This window comes from Manis pentadactyla, chromosome 7, assembly GCF_030020395.1.
Source record: "Manis pentadactyla isolate mManPen7 chromosome 7, mManPen7.hap1, whole genome shotgun sequence".
NCBI lineage: Eukaryota > Metazoa > Chordata > Mammalia > Pholidota > Manidae > Manis > Manis pentadactyla.
Window position 1 is genome coordinate 10,989,322 of NC_080025.1, and position 18,789 is coordinate 11,008,110.

The 18,789-nt window shown below is 36.6% G+C and overlaps 1 protein-coding gene across 3 annotated transcripts in view; it reads right to left on the minus strand.

Annotated features, from left to right (window-relative positions):
- SORBS2 (sorbin and SH3 domain containing 2) overlaps positions 1–18,011 on the minus strand; it is a 187,947-nt gene extending 169,936 nt beyond the window's left edge. For all 3 annotated transcript variants that reach the window (XM_036894236.2, XM_036894234.2, XM_036894238.2), the window contains exon 1: positions 17,411–18,011. The gene's annotated coding sequence lies outside the window, so the exon portion shown is untranslated. The remainder of the gene's footprint in view (positions 1–17,410) is intronic.
- Between the last annotated feature and the right edge of the window lie 778 nt (positions 18,012–18,789).

The window sequence follows — 18,789 nt, forward strand, 5'->3', positions numbered from 1 at the left end:
CAATGATTTCTGTTAGCTTTGTCTGATCTCTTCTTTAATTCACAGGGGTTTTGATATAAAGCTCAGGTCTTCTGATTTCTCTCTGAATCCCTCCTGCCCCCTCTCACATCCTCCCTTCCTTACCCGGAGTGAGTGTCTCCACCTTGGGGACTCACAGGTTTTATGCCTAAGTCCAGTGATGCTGAACCTACATGGCAGGCTTTCGGTATTGGTCCTGCCCTTGGTCCCTGCCCACAGTATTTCCCAGATATGCCACAGTCTGGATGCTTGCAGGACAATTTTGGCTTCTCATGTTTCTTCCTTGTCATTTAATCTTGAATCATAGCTGGAAGGAACAGTATAAAGCCAACCTAACCATCTCCTTTACATTTTGAAAATTGGGGTGTGGAGAATCATTTTATAGGAAAGCCAAGTACTAGGACCAGGGTCTGAGAAGCAAAGGGCATAAAGGGCGCTGACAGAGTATTCTTGACCTCAGATGGGATGAGAATTCCCACTGGCTCTGGTCTGTCTGCACCACGAGCACCACTGCTATGCCAGCACCAACTGCTGCTTTTCTTTGCCCAAGAGGAGCTTTGATAATGACTCGCTATTCAAATCTCCGATGAACTAAATTAGAGGTTAATGCTACCCATAATAGTAGACTCATTTAAGTATCAGGTAATAGCTTCAGCTGTTACAAGAAGAGGTTTTTAAAGAGAAAAGGAAATAGACGTGAACAATTAAGATGAAATTCTCCATTTTAGTGAGAAGGGAGTCAGTGGAATTAAATAATAAAGAAATTAACAGACTGTATCCTAAAGAGAAAATAAGTAAAATTTGGGGCTTCAGAGTTCAATATTAGCTACATTCTAATTGAGGCATACCCAGAAACTCGAGTAGAATCAAGTGATCTCAGAATCTGTCAATTACCAAAGGAGAGTAACACCATTTATGATAATTTGAAAAATGGCTTAAGAAATGAGGTAATTTCCCAGTGAGAAATTATTTTTATTAATGCAGGGTTAGCTTAGTAAAACTCGCCTAAAAATTAGAGACCTGTAGCTGAGTTCATTTTATAGCATGATACTAGGATGCACTTATTTGCAAGTTTTAACAATTATTCCCCATAATGAATCCTACCTGCAAAGAAAGATAAAGAGGACTAAATTCAGGTTACCTTTAGATTTGCATGTACAATGTTAGGTAAGAGAAGAAGGAACTGGAAAGGTCTTAACAAATGGTGCCCATCACTTGTGACCAAACCTGAGCTGTAAATTGCAGTGGCTCTACCATTCTGTAACTTGAACTCTGTTTTCGTGTTGCTGATTAAAATCTATCCATTTGGCCTCTTTTTTAAAAGACTTGCGCGCATTTGAACACGCCTTTGAGACTCCAAACTGGACTTCTGCACCACATTCTATTTTGGGTAACCACAAAGGTGCTAGAAATTTCAAGTGGTAACAAACACCACAACCTACAAACTGAAGAACATGAGCTGGTGAATACGTGGTTCCCAGGTTGCAGAGCACACGCAGGCTGTGGGCCCCAGCTGTTCTTTGGGCTTTCGACTCACGGATCTAGATGAGGTCATCTTCGTTGAGATGATGTTGTTCTTCTAGTTAACATAATATTAAATTTTTTTATTTCTCCCTTTAACTCTTAAAAATCAGCTTAAAGTACCTTTAAAGCTTACTTTTGGACTGTCTTGGGATAATTATTAGATATTTTCACTGTTCATAGGAAATGGTACTGCCTTCCTTCTGTTCCTAACCATATCTGAACAAAACTCATTTTCATTCATCATAGCTCATCTTATCTGGATCTGAATACAAGATACTCAAAGACTTCAAGTTTCATGCAGAAATGATCAATAAAGTCATAATAATTTTATTATTTTCAAATATGCAAATATGTGTTATATATCAGATGAATTTTATAAATATTTTATAAATACATTTATTATAGAATAAATTATATAATATTTATCAACGTAAGTCATAATTTTATTCTAGAAACTCACCTTTATTTTTGTTTTAAAAGGATAAATCTGGGTGGTATCATCAGAGTACATTAGTTTCTTATGCCAGAATCCTTCAAGAGAGGCATCATAACATTTAAATCACTGATTTTTAGTGTACTATTTCATTTAACTCCTTTTTAAGTTATTAAAAGAATTCTTGAAAGCATACAAGCTGAAGAACAGTTATGTAATTGTGCTTCTATTCTTGCTTCTCAACCATCTTCTCACTGTCTTAGTGCATTTGGAAGTTAGTTTTGAATTTGAAGCTTCTCCCCACCCATAAAAATATATATAAACTCTTGTACTATTTCCAAATCAAAGCGAGCAGTTCCTCACGGGCTGTGTTTGCCACTTCTGTTTCAACAAGAAATAATATATCTACTGGGATTAAAGGATTTATGAACAGTCCTTGCTAACTTCTAAGCTGATGAAACAGAGCTCTAGCTTCACAGAGTTTGAGGAGAGGAGATTTGGGGTGGTATTTCTTAGTATTTCTCTCTACTCACTACTTCAGTGGTTTGTTCTGAGAGGACCTAGCATTGGGGTAAGACACAAACCACAAAAACAATGAAGTAAGTAAATCTGTCTATTAACACATACTGATTAGTGCCCACACTCACGCACAAAGACCCATTTACACTAAAACATACCCTGTTCTCAGTTACATGATAACCCACTGTAGCTCTGCAAGTAAAATAAATGTATCTTTGTCATTCCATCTGTTGGACATCTACTAATGGCTTCCCCCAAATGGATAAGGACTATAAACTTCAGGAATTATTACAAGATACTCAAGTAGCTGAATGACTCTCAAATTGGAATTGTTTCCACATCAAAAGAGCCAAGAACTCCCTGGACTCATATTTTACTCATTTATTTGCACAGCCAGTCACACTTATGGATGATCTTTTCATATAAAAGAAACTTTAACATTTGAATGTCAAGGATGTTAACTTACTTTCACAGTAGTTCTTTGGGCTGAGAGAAAGTATCTCTCACTTCACAGATAAATACTCTAAAATTTATTTATCACTTAACAACTGACTTCATCAATTCAGGGCACAACTCAAGATTTCCTGCTCACATTTTCCTGAAATGAGCCACTTTTGTAACTCAGCATTGACTATGTGTCATTGAAATTGCTTTCTTCTTCCACATCATCACGAAACTGGAAAGAACTGATTTTGGTTTTTGGTTATAAATATTCCATAATGTATGTTCTCTGCAAAATGGTTAACATTGAGTTAAAAACCATGAGTATGGGGGAAAAATAGGAAAAGATATCAATGTGCTTTTAAGAGCATAGTAATGTGTTGGCTTGTAATGATGCTTATTAAAATGACATTTTTCATAAGTGCTAATTCTGAAGAGTATGCTAATTTTCAGTACAACTTAAAAACTACATCTGTCTAAATTAGAATGAGTACATTTTGCCACATGCCACATTTTATTATGATCCAATGGTATGCATAAATTCAGCACCTAGGTAGGAAGAAAACATGGGGAATATATTTATACAATAAACATTTAGAAAACACATTTCCACATGTCATATGATCTTATATTTTGTTTATTCAGGCTTATATCCTCACGAATTGGGCAGTTCAGTTTCATATACAAAATGTAAGTAAATCTTGAGAGTATAAACTCCATGGGAGCAATACCTTCTGTTTGGTTCATAAGGTCCAGTGCCTAACTCATAGTGAGTGTTTACCTCACCAGTGAAAGGGGAATGATGGAATGATGGATGAACAAATTTAGGCAAGGCAAGCCATGAAATAAATATATACAGAACAAGATAACCCCTGTGGCTCTACAAGTAAAATAGATGGAATAGTCGATGCTTTGAATGATCTTTTGAATTGGTTTTCTTTCTTTCTTTTCTTTTTTTAAAATGCCTTGGATGACCTCTTTTTACCTAGTGTCAGGTCTTATCTGTGAAGTGGAATTTATTATAAATGTTTGTGCTCATACTGGCTATTGAACATACTAGATATTCTCTTGAAGATGTGAAGAAAATAATTCTGTTTTTCTGCAAAAGTACACGGTCTCAGCGGCCACTTTCTCTTTTAGATCAGAGCACTATAGTTAACAAAAGGAAATTGTTTGATGTAGACATAGCCACAAGACTCTTAATTCTTTTCGAACTCCTGTTGAACTGTATTTGGTTCCAAAGTAGAGCTAATGATCTTTAATCTGGTGGTAAACCCATTGCTCCCACAGTAAACAAGCCCACAGACACCGAACACAGACAGTGAAGTTGGCGGTGACAGTTTTCCAGTGGTACATATTCCAAATAACCTCCCAGACTAAAGTGGAGGCACATTATAACAATAAAAGGGAATTGATAAAGTATTTATGTCCAGAGATTTTCCTTAGTTTTGTTTTAAATGCCTATTGTTTAGCATTCATGAAGCATCATAATTAGATATCTCACCATGATCAGGGCCACATAGATTTCCTTTAGTTCTCATCTATGTGCACCTACCTGTTTTCAAATTTGTGTAACTTTGAGTAGATTTAGAAAATATGAACAAGCAAAAAGAAAAAAAAAAGCAGCATCTCATCCCAAAGAAATAAAAAGAATCATTACTGACCTGCCAGATTGTTTTCTTCTTTCATTGTTCTGCTATTTATGGTCTTTTGAGAGTAAGGAAACTTGGTGTAGACTTGTAAATAAATGTTTCCATAGAGCCAAAACAAAAATTTATGGAGAATAATAAAATGGGAGTTGTAACATTTTCTTTTGGCTGATCTGTAGGCCCCACAAATAGGCAGTCTAGAAAAATGTTAGAGTACAGTATTTGGAATGTGGCGGATATAAGTTTGAATTGTATCTTCCCTGTATGTGTGACTGTGTGCAAGTTGTTTAACTTCTCAGAGCCTGTTTCCTCTTCCGTAAAATGAGAATAATACCCTCATCAGAGTTTTTGTGAATAGTCAATGAGAGGCATTTAAGGAATTTGGCAAGTGGCCTGACACAGTATGCATTCAATGAATGTGAGCTATTATTTTTATTTATAAGAATACTTAGTGTTATTTTAAATTCCTAACTAACTTTGTAGATCAGAAAGCTCAACACCACGTGACATGAAGATTAATTTTAGATCAGTCCAAGAAAAATATAATTAAGCTGGTGAATCTATTGCAAAAAGATCATCTAATGCATTCTTAAGCAAGTGCTTTAGAACTGTCGGATTAATTAAAATTCTTCTCTATTAGCAGAGTTAATGGCAGGATGGCTATTCTTTGGAATTAAGATCTTTAAAAATAGCGATCTCCCCCATTCTATCCTAATATCAGGTTTGCAGTTAATACTCTGAATAATTTATGTCCGAAAGCTGAGTTTGCCTAAGTGTGATACATTGGTCAAGATCAGAAGGTAGAGAAGTGTGTTACTAAACCCTTTTTGAAGTTTCTTTGAGTTTGAAGAGTTTAAGAGTTTCAAGTTTAAGATCTATGTGATCATTGAAATTCTTGTGGGTTTTATATTAAGAAGTTTTAAATGTAATTATTTATCTATTGTGGGAATTAATTTTTATTTATTTGATGTAGCTTTCTTGCCCTGGGTCCAATCAAGCTTTACTGTGTCAAGACCTCCAGGAGATCTTCATTTCTCTTTCATCCCACGAGATTTTTATTGACGGCATAGTTAGCATTTATTGAGAACCTGTTGTATGCTGGGCATTGTCACATGAATTATTTCATATAACAAAACTAGTGGTCCTATGATCTAGGCATAATATCCTCATTTTTCTGCCTGTGGCTGAAAGATGTTAAGTCACATACCAACTGTCACACCTGCATGAAAGCCAGGCCCACTTTTCCCTTCTGTTCTCACATTCCAGATCCACCAGCTTGCCTCCACCATTCTCTCATGCACCGTTTATTTGCACACGGTGTTCTCTCAATTTGCAGCCTCCTCCTTAACCCTGCATACTTCTCCAGGCAGATTGATCATTGACACCCTATTCTGAGCATTTGCTCACTGCCGTCTTGGTACTCAACGGTGCTGTGTGATCATTAGCTTCCCCTTGCTGCTCCCTGAGGACCATGAACCGTCCTCAAGAGCTCCCACTCCGCCTAGTTACCACCAAACTTGTGCAGCCTGGAGAATTAGAGTTGCACGGCACTTGCCTTCCTATTTAACTCATTTCTATAAGAATGATAATATTCCTTGCTAACCCTTCTTGAACATCTACACACCAGACCTATTTCTACACTATTAGCACAAATAATCCATTTAATCCTCACGCCATTTTTTGAGATAATTTATCTTCTTAATTCTTATTTATTTTTTCCCAGGAAAATAAAATTGGTAATACTTACAACTTCAATGGAAAAAAATAGCTTCTGCTTAATACCAAACTCTGTAAGATAACCAAAGTTGGCCTAATATGCTGGTGGTTGTCAATTTACATTATTTCTTACCAACAACTGCATTCAGACCAGTCAAATCTCATATGTTCTTCTCAACAATAAAGAGTTTTATTATTTGCTTTAAAATTTGTATTGGAAGATAAGTGGAGAAAACCTGGTGGAGGCAGTTTAAACATTTTAACTTAAGTATACTTAGCAACCATGTTCAATGGCTTAAAAAAAAATCTACATAGTTTTTGAAATGTTCTTTTGTGCAGAGTGGCTAAAAAAGATATCATTATAATATTTTATTAATTAAACATTAAAATCAGAAAAAGTTTTAATAGAGGTATACAATATTAGTAGAGGTAATGTATTCTTAGCCATATTCAGTCATCCGTCCATTCCTATCTTGAATTAGGCTACATCTGAGGTTTTGATTTGTTCCAAATTCTGCCTCACTTCTTCCTGATGCTAGAAAAGTATTTCCAGCTGCCTACTCGGCACCTTCACCAAGGTGATTCCAGTAAATATGTCAAACTGTACATGTCCAAAAGTCTTCTCCCTCATATGAAAAACAAAGTATCTTCTTCCTTCTCATTGTGGTTTATAGCATCACCATCTACCCAGTTACCCAGTCCTCCCTCAGATTCCATATCTTTTAATCCCCTACTGATCAACTGCTGGAGGAGCATTAGGGCATCTCTCTGGGATGTTGTGAGTCTTAGATTTCACATCCCCTGTGGAAGTACCTAAGGATCCCTCTGAAGAGCAGCAGTGACCGTGTCCTTCAAAACACACATGCTTGGCCGCAGAAGACCTCAGAGCACTCAGCGCTAAGTAGCTGGACCGCAGCAATTAAGAGGACTTCTCTACACTTCCAGTCCACAACACCTTAAAACAGCGGCAGTGGGCGGCGTTCCCGGACTCCTCTGCAGACGCTGTGCTGTGCGCCTGTGCAGTAGTGGCGGCTTCCGGGCTCAGCACTGTGCTGATGCTCATTTCAGATGAGGAAACCACACTGCAATGTGAGTCTGAAATCCATGCTTGTAAACCCAGTTCCCAGCCGACAATACACTATTTCCCACCATGAAGACTGAATCAGAGGAACCTCACCCACATCAGACATTCAGAATCACAGCAGTTCATATTAATAATTTCTAAAATGTGTCTTTAGACATTTAGGGCCAGGACATAAAGGAGGAAAGCATGTGAGATTGAGCTCGTCCCGACGTGCCCTCACTCCTAATGCTGGGTCCCTGGCTGTTATCTATCTTTATTTCTCTTTCTTGATTCTCCACTGTGGACAGGACAGGGGTCCTCCTCCTCTTCACAGGCATCACTGGCCTTCACCCATACCTCAGTGTGAAAGTCCCCCCACCTTGGGAATTTCCTCAGCCTCCCTTCTAGCTCCTGGAAGTTGACCCCATTTAACACTCTGCGTCACCATCTCCCCAGCTCCCTTTGAGGCAGGGCCGTCCTTGTCCTCGGGTCTTACCTCACCTTGCTGCCCCTTCGGGGTCATGCCCCTGGACTAGCCCCACCGCCCCCTGCATCTTTTCTCCTGCCAGAGCTTCCCGTGGCTGTAAACGGGCTTAGCTCTTCGCCGACACAGAGGTCTTCATTTCTCTGCCTCCTCTTCTCTTGCTACAGTCTCAGTTGGAGTCTTTTCTGTTTATTTCCTACTGTACCTGTGGCTTCTACTTCCTTAAAAACACTCACTTCTTGATCTTTAGACATGCTGTTATCCTTGCCCTGGAATGCAGTGCTTCTCAAAGTCAGCAACTAACTCATAAAAATGGGACCTTTTCTGAGCCTTGGATTCTTTTCTGGGGTAAGATGGCAAGGACGGTACATAGCTCACAAGGTGATATGCAGAGTTCAGGTTTATGTGAAAGCAGTGAGGGGGTGCTAAATTAACGTTAGTTGAGTGAAACAGTTCTCAGTGCCTACGAATTTGCTCTTCTAAGCTATTGTTGAAATCTCACCTCATTCAAGTACTAATTCAGATGTTTTCTCTAAGTTATCTAGCCCGATCCCCTAAGAACTCTCCCTTCCCTGAGCTAGTTATTACCATCTTCTAGAACATTATCTCTTCAGACAAATAAAGTTTCTCCATCCACATTGTATAAAAATTACTTCTGTGTATATCTGTTTGAAGGAATAAATAAATGAATTGATTATACCTCCATTGTAGCACTTCATCCACTACCTTCAATTATAGTAATTAGTGTTCCTGTCTTACCTCTTTCATCAAGCTGCAAACTCTTTTAATGGTTTTCTGGCTCATTTTTTCTTTCTGTACACCCTGAACATAGTAGGTCCCTGATGGTTGTGCAATAAATGAATAAATGATATTAAAACTCAAAAACTATTTTTAAATTAATGATTATGATTTCCACATCACCTTATACTTGGGTCTGTTCTCTTCTTAAGTCATACCCAGAACTTAGGATCTTCTCATTCTCTGCTTTCCCTATCAAAGCCTTCTTTTCAGTATCAGATAAAATTGGAAGGGATATGACCACCTAACTTACACTAACATACCAACAATCGAGACAACAGTCTTCAAAAGTCTAGTGCTTGTCAGTGAGTGGTCAAGCCCATCTCCAGGAAAGGGTGATTCCAGATATTCTAGTCTTGACAGTTACAAACTTATGGTTCTAATGTATTTGTTGAGCACATATAGTTAGATGGTAGTTTAAAATCATTTGTCACTTGGCACTATACTTGCTAGATGAAATTCTGACTTTATTTCCCAAAAGAATGCACTGACCAGTTATAACCTGACCTGATAAGAAGTGACATTTCTCAATGTCAGTCAACAAGGGGCTGTTCTGTTTTTTTGGCCAGATAAAATACTCTTTACTCTCTGAGATGCATTAGAAAGAGCACATACAGATTTCTCCAAAATGCTTTCGCTTTTTGTTGGGTATCAGAACATGTGAATTTCAAATCAATACTTTCCCTAATTTCTACTGATCTCAAAGGCAGTTTTGCTTAAATGACCCAATGTGATAACAAATAGTTGGAGGACCAGGGTCCTTCTTAGGAGTGAAATCTAATCAAATGACGGAGGAGTCCAGAACGAGGCAGCTCATGAATGGAACATTCCCCAGGAAACTTAATGTTATGATCATATCTTTTAGTTCTTGACAGCTGCAAAGTTAAATATTAGTGCCAAAAAGAGTGAACCAGAGTTTTGAAGGCATGTTTTCCCAGTTCATTGCAAAGGAAGCAAAAGTTTAGGATTCAGATGATTATAATATATTAACACACCACATAATAATATATAGACCAAGGTAAATTATTTTACCAGAGAACTGTCAGTATGAGGCACTGAAATATATCTGGGACTTTGGGTCAAAAAGAAGGTGATTTTCAAACTAAACCAGATTATTTGTGACTTTGGTTGTCATTTGCTTTTATTTATAAAATAAAGGTGATGGAACTCTGCCCTGCTGCCAATAAATCTAAAAATTAATTTAAAATGTATTAGAAACACTGTGCACTACAGAAGGAAGGTTTTTTTTTATTCAAGAAAAAAGCCATGTTAATATATAAATCAATCAGTTGTGTTAGTCTTATGAAATTAAATCTGGGGTAGAAAGGAAGTCAGTGATATGATCAGCTTTCAGCCCACACATATAAAAAGTCGTGTTTCTAAATAAAGTCAGTGTCAGAAAATTCAGGATGTATTATCAGTCATCTGAATTTGACCTAAAAAAAATCCTTTTCCCAAAACAGATACGTTTTCAACAAGTGAATAATAGCTTTTCTGGTAAGGAGATAACTATGCTTTCCCACATTTTTATTGTTTTCTTGATTGTCACAGATAATTAACATATGCAGTTGTTCAGGAGATTAAATTCTGGGGACAAAGTCTGTGGTGGTCAAAACGAGCCAGATCATTCCGGTTGTGTCATGGTTTCCTCTGTTGAGGAAGTCTGGTGATTTAAAAATGCGCTGGCATTTAGCTTACTATTTTTATGTAAAAGGCATACTGACCCAAAACAAGCAAACAATAAACCTATAACAAAACATAAGGATATATGAGCTGAATTATTTTTCTCATGGTGAAATTTACATGGAATCACATATGGTTTCTATTACTTTGGCTCCATCTCTTTTCCTTGATGTAAATTTTATTTTTTGACATTTGATAAGACAAGTTGCTTGGACTAATCATCCAGCCATCTCTCATTTACTCCTGGTCAACATGATGAGGGTGAAAACAGAAATGAAACTCTTCTGCTCTCTCCTGGAGCTCATTTTTGTGTGGAAAGATTGGACACATAGAACAACTTCATTGAAGTGAGATAATAACATAATGCACCATGTGATATGACAGTATCTAAGAAGGAGCAACTAAAGGTGTGGGTCATTAAATCTCTTTTTGGGAAATAATGTAAGATTGCATGTAATACTTTTGGAAAATTCCAGTTAAAATGTCCTTAAGAGTTTTGTGATTTCCCAGATCTTGCATTAAAAGTTAATATATGTGAAGCTCCTGGGTAGCACAGAGTAAATTTAATTTGTTACTATTGATGTCTTTGGGATGGAAGAAATTGAATAATTTTTTTCTGTAGTTTAACTGAAATCTAGTTATTCAGGTTTTTATTATTTTCTTGTTTAATCAGAAGCAGGTATTTTGATTGACCATGTAAGTTCTTCCAGCTCTTGTGGTTTTTTAAATTGGAAAGATCTCTGACTGATACTTTTTTCTGTCCTGAATTCTCTAACAATATTCTGAAGACTTAAAAATAGATACCTTAAATTCTGTAAGTCTAGTTTTAAACTTTTCTCTATTATGTTTATTTAAAAAGGAATAATTTACCTTTTTAGTGTTGATCATAATGCTTGATGAGTGTGACCATGACCAGGAGCTTCAAAGAAGTTAAGAGTGGAAATCACTTCTTCTTGGTGTCTGAATGATTCACTAAATGATGAGTTACTTTTGAGCTTTATCTAAGCCTTCTGATTACATTCCTATTTTATATAATTGTTAAAATATAACGCTTGTTACTGAGAAGACTATATATATATATGTTAAATATTAGCATTTTCTAAAATGCTCATCCTTTCTGTTTTATGATTTCAAAAAGAGCAGAAAAACTTGTAAATCATTTTATCTCTAAATTCAAGCAGCCTCTTTTATTAGTGTATTAGCATTAGCACACACTAGGGAAAGAACTGATTACTATGAGTCATTCATTCATTCAACAAATAATATATTGGCCTCTTTCCTGCATGCCTGCAACGTTCCAGCTGCTATTCTAAGGCAAGCTGAGTTTTCCCTCTAACTTTCGTTCTGCCTAAGCAACCTGTACCTTTTTCTGTTCTCTGTTACTCGCCACCCTCATGACCTCCTTTTCCTAAACTGGTTTAAGCCAGTGCTTGGGGTATATCAAACAACATCACTCTTCCAGAACAACTAAGTGGTTATAAAATTTTGATCTGCACTATTAGTAATGCTGTGCTATATACATTTCCAAGTGTAAATGTTAGAGACAAGTTCTTTTAAGTTACTTACCCCCACATGCTTTAACACATAGTATTTACTGTACTGCAATTACATATCTGACAGCCTACGTGTATTTGTTTCAGAAAGTGCTCAATCTGTTCCCAAAATTCATGCAAGAACACCTGAGGAGGTGGTTATCTAATCTCTTTTCCTTTGGTAATCTTAGCACAGATTACCTGATGAAATCATTAGGTGTGAAGGCATCTTGATAGTCTACAAAATAGCTCACTTTTAGCAATCAAGTGTTGCTTTCTTTAAATTTTTGATTAATGGTATAAAGTGTAGGAAGACCTTCTACAGCATGAAGATATGATATTAATATGACCCAAAGAGAAAGAAGCAGCTGACTTGACAATAGGTGGAGGATGATTTTCCACAAGTCAAGGGCTTAAGCACATTTCTTTTTATCAAAGTTTGTGCTCGCCGTACACCTGGCCACCTTCATTACAGGACCAGTTGTCTCTAAAATGCTGTCAACCCCCAACTAGAGGTGGATATAGGGACTTCAACTTTTTAGAGGCCAGAATTAACACTTATACAAATGCATATTCTCTAGTATGGCCAATAATTCCTTATAATGTCTCTGTTGCATATGTATTTTCTGTGCTTTAAAAAAACTTAACCATTCATGCTATTCCCTGCTTGTACTCTTAGAGGATTTTTACAAATGCTGCAACTCTTGGTTAGAAGCTTATTTTTGTTACAGTTTTTTGGATTCCTTATGGTTGATCCTTAACATTACGGTAGTCTCTAACGGATGCCGAACTGAGTAGAACACCAGAAGGCTTACAGCCTGAGAGGTTTATGCTGCCCCTCACAGTCAGCCATTCCTGAAAAAGTTTGCCAGGAAAAAGGATGTAAAAAGAATTATTTCTACATTGATTGGACTAACTCTCCTATTTAAAGCAGAGAATATGATTCCTCATGAGAAAGTATTTTTGATACGCCGTGAGGAAAACACCTTAAAGGAAAGTTAGAACAATTGAATGTCTTAGTTAAATAAAAAACAAAAACTTAAAAGAGCAGGCAACAGTACAAATTTAAAAAAAAAACCCAGGTATCAGTGAATTTTTCAAAAAATGTTCTTTGTTATTAAAAAGAAACTTTTCTGAAATTATAACCTGGATATAAAAGTAAATTAGGAAATATAGTGAGAATATTACTAAATTTTTTTTTTTTAAGTAGGAAAACTGTCTTTGAAAGTAAGACCTTTTGGTTTGGTTCAAGAAAAGTGAAAGCTCTCTGAACTTTTTGCTACAATAATGTTTTTTTAAAGATGCAGAATTAATGCCAGACTTATGCATACCTGACTTGCATGGAAAAGAGGAAACCACTATTTTTTTGGTTAAAATTCCTAATTGCTAAAAATGTTCATTTCTGTTTTGAAGGGTAGGGGGCAATAAAGTGTAATATAGTTTTATATAGCTATAACTTGCTGCCAAAATGAAAAATAAAAACCTCTCTTTCTGTCTTGGCTGGTTCTCTGTCTAGTCAAATAAGATCATCTCAAATGAGAGCATTTTCTTATTTGCCAATATTTAGAACTCAATAGGAGTGTTTACAGAAGTGTTTCCTTATAGCTAAAGATATATATGTATATATATACCTTAACTTTTTCAGAAACAATGTAGAAAAAGAGATTTTGAAAATCTCCTTATAGTTCTTTGTAGTGATAGTTTACATTTAATACACATATCTGTAATTAAATTATTAGTCTGAGGAAATTTTAGAAAATTATCTAATATAATCATGTATTACAGTACTTCATTGCAAAATGCAACAAGAACACTCATTTTATTTGAATATCAAATATAGGTATACATACTTTAGACCTTCAAAATATTATAACTTAATTAAAATATAGAATATTAAAAAGGATACAGAAATACTATGGAATCTAAGTACTATATAAATTTTTAAATAATTAATTAAACATTATTAGCCTTTAAGATGAAGAGAACCAATGTCAACTTTAGCTGTTATTGAATTAGCATGCTATATATTAAAATTTGCTGGAAGGCAACCAAAATAAACCTTAAAGGTTAGCATGATAATTAAGAGTTGCAATGTATCTCATTTCTATTGTAAAATTCAGTGCTGGAATAGAATATGAAAATGCCTAGAAGTCTGAACTTAAATGATTTCCTAAATGTTTTGGATTCCAATTCCAAATATTTGTATGTTTTAAACTTCCCAAACTTTGCTACTTTATGTAAAAGAATTCATGATATATTAATTACAACTTTTGCTTTTAACATGGATATCTTTGAGACAAAGGGTTTACATACTTACTGCATTTTAGTAAAATTCCTGATCCTTTCTTAATTTTGATTACAGCATTGTGGTAATTTTTCCATAAAAAGGCAATACAAATTTATGTTTATTGAGAAAGTAATAATAATCATGCCATCTAATATAGAAAAAGGGTGGGAAGTCTCTATAACCAAAAGTATGTCTAGAAAGATACTAACAGAATGTTTTCTCCCTCACCCAGGAACTCAGGTTGCAGGGGAGTTTAATGTACCTAGTGTTACCAGTAACTTCTCGAGTTAGTTTGTGACTGTAGACTTTATTTCAATTATTTGGTCTCTTTCCAGTTCCTGACCTCTATTTTCTTCTGGTTTCAGTATGAAAAACAATTCCATAAATATCTTTGTTATAATCAGCTGGTATAATTATCATCAATTCAACATTTATTTTAAATGATCTGATTTTTAGAACAAACTTCTAATAAGAACAAATTTCTTACTGTGCTTACTTTCCCCTGTAAATTTTGTAGTAACTGTAAATAGAAAAACAGCATATTCTAGATACTAAGGCTTTCATGCTGTATTTGTTTAAGATTTAATGTTGTGAAAATCTCCCTCAGAACACTCTGGCATGTTATAGGACATTTATAGCTATTATCAAACTGTGATTCCTGAAGCCATATTTCTCATATTAGGGTAATTAAAGCTTCATTGTTGTTTTCAAGTGTTTTGAGTTTCTCTGATAAAAGGAAGGTAGTAGATAATAAGCCTCCTAATTCAAAATCAAGTCTAATCTTACCATAACTAATAAGAAAATAATGAAATCAAAGGTTACCAATACAATGTCTGAATGCCAAGTTCTAGACACCGGACAGAATATGTTCAGAGGTCAATAAAACGCCAGGAGCCTGTGAGCAGAGACAAATGCAGTATGGTGCAGTGAACAGAACCACAGACATCAGAGTCAGAGGTAGCCAAAGGAGGATGTGAAGAAGAGTTGGGGGAACATCATAGCTGCATTTTTAAAGGATGCATGACAGGTGGCTGCCCAGCAGGGGAGATTGAAAGAAAAAGAGCATACAGAGCCTTTGCAAAAGTTGGGTTTAATGCCTTTGGGAAATTATCAAGTATTTGACATTGTGAGCAGGTCAGTTGGGAAGTGGCAGAAAATAAAGGCACATAAGTAGACAAAAGCCAAGGTGTGGTCTTGAAAGATAGAGGTTAAATCTCTACATCTGGTTCTCAAAGTGGTTGAGTAGGTAGATGTGCTATGCTCACAAGTGAACTTAGAATGCAAATTTTTCATAGCATAGCACCGTACAAGGTTATTGATGTTAGGGAGAAATACACAGGTGTGACATTTGCATGTCACTCCTCCGGGGGGCTAAGTCTGCTGTCGCACATGGTGCTGCCCCAGAGGCAGCTGGCGCGGCAGGAAGGTGTGCCTCAGGTATCCTGCACCTCGTCATTCTAAAAGCTGCCCTGAGAAAAACAGAAAATCATATGCTTTCTTCAGGTCTTTTCAGAGTGTTTACTCTAAGAATTCTTCCTTCAGTGCCAAACTCTGAAGGGAATGAAAAAGGAGAGAGACTTTTTCTTTCCTTTCTGCTGTAACAAAATCACTTCCTTGGCTGATATTTTTATTTATAGAATTTAACTCAGGCCAAATCTGTTCCTTTGGCTTTCCTTTGGAAGTTACACATACGTGACATATGGTGCGGTGTCATCACTTCAACGTTTTATCCCATACAGTGTCTCACAAGCACAAATGGGCATTATTCCTACTTGTTCTCCTCATTAAATATTTGGCCGTGAGATTCTCTAGACTGAGATTGCTTAGTCTGCATGTTTATATCTTGAATGCTGATAATATTTAGAAGTTTTGAAAAATGTTTTCTGCAGGCTGTATCATTCTGTTATCTGAGGGCACATTGACATTGCTGTAGGTAAGAAATAGGTCATGCATGCTCCTATGGAGCAAAGAAAATTGTATTGTTATCCTTAAAATAAAATAAGACTCCCATGTCATCCACATTTTGGGGAAAAATGTAGCAAATAAAAATATATTTATCAGAAGTAGATCTCAAATACTAGTTTACCTTTTGTGGTAGATTCAATCCTTAGTAGATAGAGATTCTTATTCAAAGTTTTCAACAAAATCTTTTTCATTAAATATTTTCAGTGGCATTTTCAGTGACCTGATGTTTCTAGTGAGCCAACAACAGAACTGACTTAGGCAAAGCTGACATAACAAAACAGACTTTAATCACTATGTGGTCATTTCTTTGTCAAGGATTTTGATTTGACTGACTGATTTCAATCCATGGTAACAGCTTTGTTCCTAGAAAACTATAAACCAAAGAAATATTCACTAAGGGGCAATTTCTACTGCAGTTCCAAGAGTGTGTTGTTATCACGTAGCGATTGATAGCAAATAGCCACTGCAAACATTAGTCTACATTTGTGGGAGGTGTGCTATGTGCTGTTTCACTGTCTCAAACCTATCTGCTTGTGAGAAAACTGTGCGTTGAAAGAAGTTTCACTGCCACTGCTATAGCTGTGCTTGAACTCAATGCGGAGATTTCACTTCCTTTCTTTCCTCGGATTCCGAGGCCTGGGAGCACAATGAGGGTGTTGTGCTCTGGGCTAGTGTGGCATGCATGATACTTGGAAAGGACCTGTGAGCAGTTTCCAATACCTACAGTATTTGCTTTACAGCGACCCCAAACTAAACCAAACACACACCAAGACTCTTAAGTTCAGATTAAGCAAGTGCAACATCCACTGACTGCTGTGACCTACATAGGGAACCAACTTCCTTAATTTACGTGTCTACAAAGGTGTGTGTTAAGAGTTAAATAAATTATTTATGAGGCTTAAAAATGCTCCACAGTTTTTGACCTGCTGATTTTCCATGTAATTCTCTTAATATATGTCAAAGTGCAGTAAATAAAAGAAGTCATTGTTTACAAGGGAGAAAGGTTGTTGATTATGAGCACTGTCCAGAACAACAAGCCATCAAGGATTGTTACAACAGTAAATATTTATTTTAAACTCTGAGGCATATTAGTAATTTTTTTAATCATACAGTTCCTAGAACCTAAACTCACTGAAACAACTTTATGGCTGTAACATTCTTTTGTGAAAATGTGTGTGTGTGTGTGTGTGTGTGCTTCCTTGATAAATCCAGACAACACAATGAATATAAATCTTTTAGGTTAAGCTTTGCTCCGAGTTATTGTTAATGCTGTGTTCAAAATAGGCAAAAAAGCTTACCTCTGTCAATCAAGTGGCTACACAGGGACCTCCTTGTCAGCCTCGGCCTCAGCGTGCAGGCAGATGCTCTCTGGGCCAACAATCTGTTAACAGGAAGCAGGTAAACCCGAGAGCGTCCGCCTGCGTTTCAGTCCAGTGCCCACCATCCGAGCACACACCTGCTTCTTCAGACCTGCCGCTCACATGCCACAGCCACACACAGGACCGGTGTTTGCAGAGGGCACACCCTCCTTTAGAGTCACTAGTTTTCGGGTAAGCTGCTAGAGAGCTGCTGAGATAATAGTGCAGGGAGGGCTTGCCTTCCCAAGACAAAAACCTTTCCTGTTGTCTGATAGCAGATATGCAGCATTATCACTGTGCATTCCACTTTCTCAAATCAGCTAATAGGCACAGCAGCCAACAGCTTGTCCAAATGGCAGTCGCAGGCAGGTGTGGCTGTAATAATTATATACTAACATGCCCATTACTTCTCTCTTCTCTGAAGAGATTTTTTAAAAATGCTTCTTCCAGGGAAAGGCTCAGCAGAATATGCCAGTGTTTTCCCTAAGTAAAATGGCTGGTCCTCTCAGCACCGCTGCAGACAGCTCATTGGGTTCCGCTGGCTTTTCGTAGTCATAGCAACAACCAACGGACAGACTTAGACGGCAGGCATGGCTGGTCATGTGCAGCGCGACACAGCTTGTTAATTTCTATTCATCAAACTCATCCTATTTTGAGGAAGGTAGCTTCCGTTATCTTTCTAAGTATTTCACTGATAGTACAAGTACTCTGAGTTTTCAGCTTTCAGGAGGAACTTTTGTTACATGAGCTAGTGCTACATGTGGAACTGAGAAAGGGAAGCCCTTCTCAATAGAAAGCTTTGGGTCTATCCAGGTTAACCACATGCAAATCACTATAGAGACACTAATTGGGAACATTGTCAGAACAGGTCTACCCTTCACCTCATAGAATGAGTGTAAAGGAGATTGGCAGGTGTGGGTATTTCTACTTTTTAAAAAATGATAATCAAATAGCCACTTACCTGAAATAAAGCCCTATCACTTGTATTATGGCCACAATAACAGTCAAATCAGATAAAGGTCTTTTAATAAGGTGTTGCCTATGGGTTCCTTTGTCTATTTTAGTACACTTTCTATGCATCATACAATTTAAATAGATTTTTAAAATTTCAAGTGTTTCATGCTACAGAAAATGTTTCTCAAACTCATTTATAATTTATTTGTAATTTTAAAACATTTTTCCAAAATCCAAACAAAATTAAAAACGCTTTGCTTGAAACTTTATCCCCAAGGCCAGAATAGTTTTACTTCCTTAGATGGATTACACCCCACCCTTCCTTAAAATTCCACCTCCTCAGGGATTTTCCCATGATTAATGCC